Genomic DNA, 11,209 nt, shown 5'->3' with positions numbered 1-11,209 from the left:
CCCCGCCCCCTGCTCCTCACTCATCCCTACTAACCCCGGCTTCTCCAAGGCGCACCCAGGCCGGGCTGGGCAGGAAGTCTCCCCCACGCCAGCGGAGAGGGGAGGCCGAGGCCACCCGGGACTCTGGCATCCCCGAGCCCTGCACCGTCCCGATGGACAAGCGAGGTGGCCCCGGACCCCTGCCCCCACCTGCCCTCCTCCTAGGATCGGGCGGGATCTGAAGGGGGAGCGGAGGGCTCTGGCCGTTACTGTTACTGTTGTCTCATTGTTGAGATCGTTAGGGGCACTGGTTGGGAGGGTTTGGGCAGGAAGAGCACCTGGGGCCCAGGTGGGGCTTACAGTGGGGCCTTGACTTAGAGTGTCCCGACTAACGAGTTTTGTGAGATACCAGCTGTCTCTCGGCCGATTTTTTGCATTGAGTTGATAGAGTAATTTGAGTTAACGAGCTCCTTAACGAGCTCGGTCTCAGAACGAATTAAACTCCAGTCAAGGCCCCACTGTGTTACTGTTACGTGAAGGAATTGCTGCCACCCCAGCCTCGTCCATGGCCCCCGCCATGCCAGGCACTGGGCCGCATTGAGACCCGAGGGCCCCAGCCACGACTTCCCCTGGGGTTCAGATCTCTGCTGGGCCAGGGCCTCGCACTGTGGTTTGAGCAGGTTGCTGCTGGCTCTAGATGTGACTCGGTTTCTCCTCTGTGCGGCAGGACAATGACCCAGCTCCCAGGAGGACGTACAAGGTGTTCAGCAGGCAGAGGCTGTATGATTAGGGTACTTCTGGCCACTGGGGGGCCTCAAGTGAATGACCTTAAGTCTCTGAGTTTCACTTTCCCTAGGACAGTGATGGCGAACCTATGAACTCATTTTTTTGGTTGATTTTTCTTTGTTAAATGGCATTTAAATATATAAAATAAATATCAAAAATATAAGTCTTTGTTTTACTATGCTTGCAAATATCAAAAAATTTCTCTAGCCCTGACCGGTTTGGCTCAGTGGATAGAGCGTCGGCCTGCGGACTGAAGAGTCCCGGGTTCGATTCCGGTCAGGGGCATGTACCTTGGTTGCGGGCACATCCCCAGTAGGAGGCGTGCAGGAGGCAGCTAATCGATGTTTCTCTCTCATCGATGTTTCTCATTCTCTATCCCTCTCCCTTCCTCTCTGTAAAAAATCAATAAAGTATATTTTTAAAAAAATTTCTCTATGTGACACGGCACCAGAGTTAAGTTAGGGTTTTTCGAAATGCTGACACACCGAGCTCAAAAGGTTTGCCATCACTGCTCTAGGAGGTCAAGCGGAGCTCATGGTGCGGGTGAAAGTGGTGAAGGGGAAATCAGTCAGTGAGCCCTATGGTTATCACGTGGGTGCCCGGGAACTTCAACCATCACCATCACTATCGGAATAATAACTATTATTAGTATAATCACAATTACAGCATTAGCTAGTTCCCAACCAACTTTTCCTCGGGATTAGACTTTTTTTTCATGGCCACTTTCCAGGTGGGTAAACTGAGGATCCTCCACCCTACCCAGGCCAGGGCTTCCTGTGGCCCAGATCTGGGGTTCAGGGTCCAGGGGGAGCTGGTCAGGTTTGGAGCCAGCCCTGGGACCACCATTTCCTCCCACTGCCCTTTGAGCGTCCAAGGCGTGGAGGCTGCTGCCACACCAGGCACGGCTGAGGAGGTCATAGGGACAGGTGCGGCCTGTGTCAGACAATTTTTAGGCTCCAAGATTAGGCCTCGATAAGTGGCTAATATTTAGCCAGGCCAGCCTGGCACCTGTTCTTCCTTCCTCTTATCCCAAGTGTGTGATGACCCCAAGAGTGTGGGGAAACCAAGAAGGGGCCTCAGAGATGATCTGCTCCGGGGCAGACGCGGGGAATCCAGACAAGCCAGTTTGGCCCCAAGAGGTAAAAGGCCACTGGGTGACTTCCTGCCACTGCATCTAAGGTCCAGATTGGAGCAGCGAGCAACATGGCTCCTCTCTTCCCGCCCTGTGAACCAGGAAGGATGCCCGTTGTCATCCCTCCTGATGGGAGTCTGGCTGGGCTTGATTGCTCCCCGTGATGAGGAGCTCACCACCAACATAGCAGACTAAAGGAGGTCCCATCAGGTGGTGGTTAAAGGCAGGATTGACCTTTCTTGAATGAGTTCTTTGACCTTTCTGGCCTCAGTTTCCCTATCCGTAGAATGAGGCCACCTCGGCCTTCCCTTTCAGCGTAGGTGTGCGCATGTATGAGCACCTGGTGGGGAGGCCGCACCCAGGACCTGGTGTGTTACCTCTAATCCTGACTGGGCTGCTCATTGTGTTCTCATTCGTGACATTGATCTCTGGGTGACAAAGAATAATGTGAAGATTGCAGGGCTCTAAGCACAGGCCTAGCTTAGAGGAGGGTCCTGACCAGCACGAAGGCGCGGGGGTCCTTCAGGAGGTTCCCACAGGAAGGCACCAGGAGGCCTCAGTTTCCCCAACTGGGAAATCGGCCCAGAGCTGCCCGCTGAGGCTCAGCCGGGGCAGGGCTGGCATTTAATCAGGAGCCTCGGTCCCGCCTCAGATTCCTTCCTGGACTCCTCCCAGGAAGGCTGGTTTGCTATAGGGGAGGACCAGCTCCGTCAGTGAGTCACTGTGTTAGCTTTGGGACGAGAAGCGGAGAATGCGAAGGTCTAAAGGGCGCGTGTCACCTTCTTCGTCACCCAGGTGTTCATCAGTGTGGAAGTGTATGTTTGCATAAATCCACCTGCACACATGGTTTTACTAAAGCAGAGTCTGCATAACACACCTTTCTAAAGAATGACCTTGCCCTGGCTGGTTTGGCTCAGTGGATGGAACGTTGGCCTGGGGACTGAGGGGTCCTGGGTTCGATTCCGGTCGGGGGCACATGATTCTTTCTCATCCTTGATGTTTCTCTCTCTCCCCCTTCCTCTCTGAAATATATATATATTTTTTAAAGAAGAATTATCTTTACTGGGTTTTTTTTCTTCTTTCTTTTTTTCTTTTCTGCTTACAAAAGCCACTCATGCTCCTTGTGAATAGGGACCAGCCCATCACCACTGGTAAAGGCCAAGCCGGTAAAAAAATGGTGAGGGGTCACCCTCAGATTCGCAGGCCAGAGTCCAAATCCCACCAACCCCTTGGCCTCGGTTGGCTGTGTGAGCTCTGGTAGGTGGGCGCCCTCTCTGTGCCCAGTTCACTCCCTGGGAACTGGAACCTAGGGGCCCCGTAGATGGCTCAGTGGGAGCCACAGGGACTCATCCACAGGCAAGGGGTTAAACCCTCCCCTGCAAGTGCCCCGATTCTCATTCTTGAGTCCCCAGAAAATGGTCTTGTTCACGGCCTCTCTGCCCTCATTAGCACATCAGCCCTGTGAGCTCAGCATGTCTCTGTCAAGTGGTCTGCGTGCCCAGAACCTAGACCAGGGCATGGCTCAGACCAGATGCTCAGAGCTGTCATGAGTGTACACGTGATCGTGGTGGCTGATGGCGATCTTGTCATTGTTGCCGCTTCATAAGCGAATGACGGAGTAAAGGCCACTGCTTGGCCTCCAGCCTGTCCCAGGACATAGGTCATTGGGCATACACATAGGGTTCTTCCAGATGCTTCTGTCACCCCCACCCTTCACCTCTCCTTTCGGCAGCCCAGAAACGTCCCACGCCCCCATCCGAACCCCAGGGGACTGTTGGTGAACGTGCAGGACCAATGACCACCGCAGTGAGGCTGATACTGAGCGCCTGTTGGGGGCTAATTGTGAGTTGGCAGCTGACACCCTCCAACTTTGCAGGCAAGGATTCCAAAGCCATGGGGTACCAAGATGTCCTTCCCCAGGGGCACCAGGCTGCTTCAAGGCACCAGCTGCTGGACAAGGAGGGCATGAGCTGTTGTTTTCCTGGTTTGGAAGCTGGAGGCACTCAGGCCTGTGGGTCCCTGGAGCTGGAGCGAGGGTGGGGAGGGGGGCGAGCATGTGTCTGATGGGCCTGGAGAGGGACCCAAGACTCACCTCCAAGCCTTCGTTTCCTCATTTGGAAAGTGGGAGCGTCTTGTTGGGGTCACCCTGAGGCCTCCAAGTCAGTGTCAGGCAGGTCCCCATGGTCTTGAATAGCACAGGGTGCGGAGGGAGCAGGGCCAGGCCCGAGGGTGTGAGCACTGGGGTCCTTGCCACCTGGTGTCTTTCGCACACACCCCATGTATCTTAGCCTCCCTGCCTTTCTGGCCTCCCCCATGACAGTGACGACGACAAGGTGAGGAGCCCTAGCTGGTTTGGCTCAGTGGATAGAGCGTAGGCTGTTGGACTGGAGGGTCCCAGGTTCGATTCCAGTCAAGGGCACGTACCTCGGTTGGTCTCGATCCTGGGCCCTGGTTGGGGCGTGTGCAAGAGGCAACGAATTGATGTGTCTCTCTCACACTGACGTTTCTCTCTGGCTCTCCCTCTCCCTTCCACTCTCTAAGAATCAATGGAAAAATACCCTCGGGTGAGGTTGACAAAAGTAAGAAAGAACAAGGTGAGGACAGAGTTGCCTGGAGCCACACATGCTTGAAGCCTTCCCAGGCCTTGGCTGTTTTCTGAGGGTTAAGACAGAAGATGTGTGGCCAGGGCACTGTCACCAATAGGGACCCTAATGCTGCTGAGTAGTCAGTCCTTTCCATATGCCTAGTGTGTGATTAATATTCAACAATTCATTAATATTTAGTACTGTGTATAAGCAATGAGTCATGAATATTTAGTGACTGTCTATATTGGTGCCTCGGGGCTGTTCGGTGGCTTGTTCCTATTCATTGTGACAGTATTAATACTTGGTGCATCATGAATGTGCCTGGCAACTATTAATCGTTGCTTTACAACTGTGTCATGTATTGTAAATACTGGGTGCCTCCTGCATATTTAGCGAGTCATTAATATTCAGCCCTTCCCTAACAATCAGCACTTCTTGCTCATTAAAAACTTCCTGAATATTTCAGTGTTGTGAATATGGGGCCCGTTAGCACATGAGGGATATTTAGAGTGGGGAATATTCAGTGCCTCTCGGTCCTGCCCCCTGAATCCAATGCATTCTTCAAGGCCACCCCACTCCCACCCCCCATGGCAGCTGTCACCTTCGGCGGAACGAGGCTGAAGTGAAGCACTAAATGGCTAGCATGTGGGTCATTATATCCTTACCTCTGGCAACAAACACCGGTGAGCATCAAGTGGGGGCACAGCTGTTGGGATAAGACCCCCGGCCCACCTCTGGAGTGCAGGCTGGTTGGGGAGATGGACAGGAGAGAAGCGGGTAGATTTGTCCAACAGTGGCGAGAGCTGCAGAGAGAGGCAAAGCCAGAGCGTGGTATGTTAGCTTGGAGGGTCAGCTTCCCAGGAAGTGACATTGGGCTGAGTCCGAAGACCAAGGGCAAGAGCAGGAGGGCAGGGCTTCCCAGGAATAGCAGTGCAAAGGGCTGGGCCTGGGCGGTTGAGGAACCGTGAAGAGGTTAGTGTGGCTGGACCAAATGAGAGGCGGCTGAGTTCCTGGTGGTGGGGAGATAACAGGGGAGGCGGGTGCCCGAGAGCACCCACACCTGGCAGAGGCAGCCCAAGAGGTTCTTGGCCAATGGAAACACATGGCTGTTTTGTTGGAGGAAGTGGGTTCTGGTGAAATCCTACCAGGGCATTGAGGGCAATCAGCCCAGAGCAGGATGGCCTGTCCCAGCCAAGCCCTTGATGCACAATCGCAAGTGACGGGTGTCTCAGCTCTCCCACGTCCTCATGGGGAAACAGACCCCCAAAGCGAAGCAACTTGCCGAGGTCAACTCGGGGCAAAGAGGCAGCACACAACAATGAATCTAAATCTGACTTTTCTGCTCCCTGCTCACATACCCTCCATGGGTCCCCCCCACCCCGCCCCCTAGGAGACAGTCCCACTTCTCAGCATGGCATTCAAGGTCTTTACAGGGTCTGGCCACATATCCCCTAGCCTCAGAAATCACCCCTTCTCCAAATTCTACTTTTCAGCAAAATATACTGTTTGCAATTCCTTGAATATGTCTTATTTTCCATGCACTTAGTGAACTCCTATTCATCCTTCAAAGCCTCAGCTTCAGTATCCTGGTACCTTCTTCTGGCCCAGCCCTGATCCCACCGGTGTCTAGATTTATCTCCCCTAAAGTAGGGGTTTCCAAGGGGCCAGGCTCAGGGTTGAGGCTTCTTGGGTTCCTCAGATCCTATTTGTTAAATAAATGAACGATTTTCATGTGTGTGTTTTGGGATAAGAGCTGCTGAGACCGTTAGGGCTGAAGTACCTGCAGACAAAATGGGTTGTTTCTGTGGTAATGTGAAGCAAGCACTTGGGACAACCCCCGAGTCCATTTCCCCATTTGTAAAGTGGGGGTGAAGGCTCCCCCAGAGTTGTTCAGACCCTGTGAACTTCAGACTAAACAGCTATTTGGGCTTCAACCAGGCTAGTCGTTCTGTTTTACAATGAGACCTGGAGAGGGTGGACAGCAGGATCTTGGGTGGGATCGGGGACTCGAACCCAAGCCCGAGAGGAGCTTCTTGTGGCCCTAGAGTTGCTACCAAGAGTCATCCCTTCCTTGCAAAGCCAAGCCTCGAGTCCCAAGGTCTCCCACGGCAGGTGTGGGGCCCCAACCCCTTCAGACAGTGAGGCCCTTGAGGACAGGTTAGTGACTACCTGGGGCACAGCCCACAGGGGCACCTGGCAAGGTTCACTGGGCCAGCGAATCGTCAGCACTCTCAGGCCTCCCGAAAGGGAGGCCCCGGGGCTCTTTCTCAGGCCAACCTAGTTGTGCGATATCGTGAGGTTGGCATCATTTCCTGATTGAGGTTTTAAGAGACCATGAGTGAGCAGAGGCCCTTGGTGGATGGAAAGGGAAGCAGATCTTGGGTGCATTAATGGAGGTCTAGTGCAGGGGAGAGGAGAAGCCAGCCTCTGACAAGTTCTTCACTCCATCAGGAACCTCATGGGGGCCTGCAGGGTGGAATAGCCCTGGGACCCCTCCGTTTAGAGAAAGGATAGACAGACAAGGTGAGAAAAAGTTGAGAATGCAGACAGCCAACAAAAGGTGTTCCATATGCAAAGAGTTCTGACAAATAAAAAAGAGGAAAAAAAGAATGCAAGGAAAGGAACAGGCATTAATGGAAATAATTGAGGTTCTATTTTGCCCTAACTCTCTGATCCCCGTCATATGAGCCATTATATACGTAATTGTGCTACCTCCTCTCAGGCTTTTCCCCTCCCCAGCCCTCAGGTTTGGCTGAGTTGTAACTATTTGTATTTGCAGAGGTGTCTTCCTTTGCTTTGGAGCCCTTGTTTAGAACTTACAGAATGCACTCCCAATGAACTGATCCTTGGCCATTTAGGTTTGATTTTTTTTTTTTATCGAATAAATGTTTAATAACCATATAAATAATATATAAATAAGCAGTAGTAAATCTCATAAGTAGTCCATATGGTGAATTTATATAAACCTATATTAAGATTCTTTGCTCAGCCCTAGCCGGTTTGGCTCAGTGGATAGAGCGTCAGCCTGTGGACTGAAAGGTACCGGGTTCGATTCTGGCCAAGGGCACATGCCCGGATTGCAGGCTTGATCCCCAGTAGGGGCCGTGCAGAAGGCAGCCAATCAATGATTCTCTCTCATCATTGATGTTTCTATCTCTTCCTCCCTCTCCCTTCCTCTCTTAAATCAATAAAGAAATATATGGGTTTTTTTTTAAAAAGATTCTTTGCTCACTCCCTAATTCTCCTTTTCTGACCATCTTGAGTTCTCCATTCTGGTTTCTGTTGGTTTAGGCCAGGGTTTCTCAATACTGCCAATGTTGACGTTTGGGGCTTTTATGTAGCCGGGCCGCATAATGTGAAGCAGCATCCCTGGCCTCCCACACTGCCACCCCACCCACCCCACCCGCGCCATGATAACCAAAAATGTCTGCAGACATTGCCACGCGTCCCTGAGGGCAAACTCCTCCAATGGCTGGGGAGGAGGGTTTTTAGGCGCGTCCTTGTCTCCCAGCCTTTGGGGTCTCCAGCACCCCTGTGGCAGGAGATGCTGTGGCATCTCTCGTCTGACTTACTATTTGGTGGCTCCGTCTTTCTGCTGTAGCTCCTGAGGTCTTCCCTGTGCCACGCGGGCACAGCCAAGGGTGATCCCGAGTGGGGGGGTGAAAGGATTAAGGAAAGACAGACAAGAGAATAATAGCTGGGTCTCGGTGGGACGCTGCCTCCCTGATGAGGAGACAACCCAGCGCCCACTTTATAGCAGATGCCACGAGGCAAAGTAGGGGCGTGATCACGTTGTTTACAGCATTCTGGTGAGCTCCAACCTCACTTAACTACATGCACCTGAACTCTAGCACACAGGCACATAGGGCTACGTGTTTGGACCATAGGTTCAAGCTTACAACCACAGCGGTCTGCTATGATTGTGCTGTGAGGGCCCTGCCCTCCAGCTGGGACTTGCACGTGGCAATGAGAGGACCCCGTCCTTTCATTAGTCCGAGGCTTGAACCTGGTCAAAACACCGTAACTGCGCCCCACATTTCCCCATCCTTGGAGCTCAGGGATCTGCCCCGTCTGCCCAGATGGCTCCTTGGTCATCGCCTACCTGGACGCGGGCCACTCTTCAGCGCGGGAAGATGTCCTTGTAGGGATTCAGTTCATTCTTGTGTCACATTCATCAGTTCACAGTCTCATCCCCAGATGGTTTGCCTTTTGGGTCTCCCAAGTCTGCCTGCCAGAAGCTGAACCCCGGGGAACTGGCAGCCGCTCCAGGGATGCCACGGCAACAAGACAGGCTCTGTGCCCCCTGCAGGCAGGCTCTCCAGCTGGTTCCCACCTCAGGGCCTTTGCACCTGTTGTTCCCTCCCCAGGGGGCACCTTCCCCCAAACCTCAGTCTTGCTGGCTCCTCCACACGCTCACATCCCAGCTTCAGTGTCATCCAGCCCTCAAAATCCAGACCTGCCGCCAGACCCCATTTTCTCCCTTGCCTCTTGTTGCCTTGTCTCATTTCTTTTTTTTTTTTTAATACATTTTTATTGATTTCAGAGAGGAAGAGAGAGATAGAAACATCAGTGATGAGAGAGAGCCTCCTGCACGCCCCCTACTGGGGATGGAGCCTGCAACCCAGGCATGTGCCCTTGACCGGAATCAAACCCACGACCCTTCAGTCCGCAGGCCGACGCTCTATCCACTGAGCCAAGCCGGCTAGGGCACCTTGTATCATTTCGTCAAGGTTTTTAATTCAGTGTTTGTCCCCCTTGAGAGTATTGGTTCCATAGTGGCAGAAACTTGTAGGTCTGTTCACCATGTGTCCCCAGCTCCCAGGAGGCGGAGTACAGACACAAATAATACTGACTTCAATGAATGTTTTAATCCTCACTCGAGGATATTTTTTTCGCTGATTTCTAGAGAGAGTGGAAGGGAGGGAGGAGGAGGGGAGAGAGAGACAGAGAAAAACATCAATGTGAGAGACACATTGTTTGGTTGCCTTCTGCATGTGCCCCTACCGGGGCTGGGGAACCTGCAACCGAGGTACATGCTCTTGACCAGGAATCGAACCCGAGACCCTTCGGTCTGCAGTTGGCTGCTCCAGCCACAGAGCAAACCGGCCAGGGCCGTCTACACATTTAAATCCAAGAGCCAACGCTCTGAAACAATGTCCCAGGCATGATTAGAATCACATTGCGCGGTAATGGGTTCTTTTGTGCATGCATGACTTTCTGCAGCAGTTTTAATGCCAACTGGCTCAGTTTCCCAAGGGCACTTTTGTTTACTTACAGTGACTGGTGAGTGCACGCATCTACGACACCTATTTAGTATAAATTTAAAGTTACAGCAATACATATTAAAAACCTTCCTGTGCTCTGGCCGGTTTGGCTCAGTGGATAGAGTGTCGGCCTGCAGACTCAAGGGTCCCAGGTTCGATTCCGGTCAAGGGCATGTGCCTTGGTTGCGGGCACATCCCCAGTGGGGAGTGTGCAGGAGGCAGCTGATCGATGTTTCTCTCTCATCAATGTTTCTAACTCTCTATCCCTCTCCCTTCCTCTCTGTAAAAAATCAATAAAATAAATTAAAAAAAAAAACCTTCCTGTGAAATTAAACTTTCATACATACTTTTTTTTTTTAAATCCTCACCCGAGGATATTTTTTCCATTGGTTTCCAGAGCGAGTGGAAGGGGGGCAGGCAGGAGAGAGAGAGAGAGATAGAGAGAGAGAGAGAGAGGGAAACATCGACATGCATCAGTTGGCTGCCTCCAGCATGAGCCCCTACCCGGGCTGGGGAACCTGCAACCGAGGCACATGCCCTTGACCAGGAATCCAACCTGCAACCCTCAGGTCCACCTGTCAATGCTCTAACCACTGAGCAACCGGCCAGGGCCATACATACTTAATTTCATTTATTTTATTTTTTAAATATATTTCTTTATTGATTTCAGAGAGGAAGGAAGAGGGAGAGAGAGATAGAAACATCAATGATGAGAGAGAATCATTGGTCAGCTGCCTCCTGCACGCCCCCTACTGGGGATCGAGCCCGTAACCCAGGTATGTGCCCTTGGCCTGAATCGAACCTGGGACCCTTCAGTCTGCAGGCCGACGCTCTATCCATTGAGCCAAACTGGCTAGGGCACATACTTAATTTTAATTACACAAACATGTCTACATAAGTAAAAACAGGTAAACTAATCTATTAATTTTTAAAAATATTTTATTGATTTTTTTACAGAGAGGAAGGGAGAGGGATAGAGAGTTAGAAACATCGATGAAAGAGAAACATTGATCAGCTGCCTCCTGCACACTCCGTGCTGGGGATGTGCCTGCAACCAAGGTACATGCCCTTGACTGGAATCGAACCTGGGACCCTTCAGTCCACAGACCAACGCTTTATCCACTGAGCCAAACCGGTTAGGGCAAATCTATTAATTTTTTAACATATGCATTTGGAAAACCTACTTTATTATATAACTAGAGGCCCAGCGCACAAAGTCATGCACAGGTAGGGTCCCTAGGCCTAGCCTGCGATCAGGGCCATCTTCCGCCTGCTCACCAGTCCCCAGTCCCGCCACCCACCCCGGTTCCCTGTGGTTCCTCATTTGCCATCCTGCAATCGGAGCCTGCAGGCCGGGGGGAGGGACCAAGAGGTCCGACCGTCCCGCCCCACCACCACCCACCCTGGTTCCCCATTTGCCATCCAGCAATCGGAGCCTGTGGGCTGGCGGGGGCCGGGGGGGG

At 52.2% G+C, this 11,209-nt stretch overlaps 1 protein-coding gene across 1 annotated transcript in view; it reads left to right on the top strand.

Annotated features, from left to right (window-relative positions):
• Positions 1–11,209, top strand: part of B3GNT3 (UDP-GlcNAc:betaGal beta-1,3-N-acetylglucosaminyltransferase 3) — a 21,676-nt gene that overhangs the window by 6,822 nt on the left and 3,645 nt on the right. The window lies entirely within an intron of this gene.

The sequence above is a fragment of the Myotis brandtii genome, unplaced genomic scaffold (genome assembly GCF_000412655.1).
Source record: "Myotis brandtii unplaced genomic scaffold, ASM41265v1 scaffold421, whole genome shotgun sequence".
NCBI lineage: Eukaryota > Metazoa > Chordata > Mammalia > Chiroptera > Vespertilionidae > Myotis > Myotis brandtii.
Note: the sequence above shows the minus strand (reverse complement) of the source record. Positions and strands in the feature narration are given on the sequence as shown.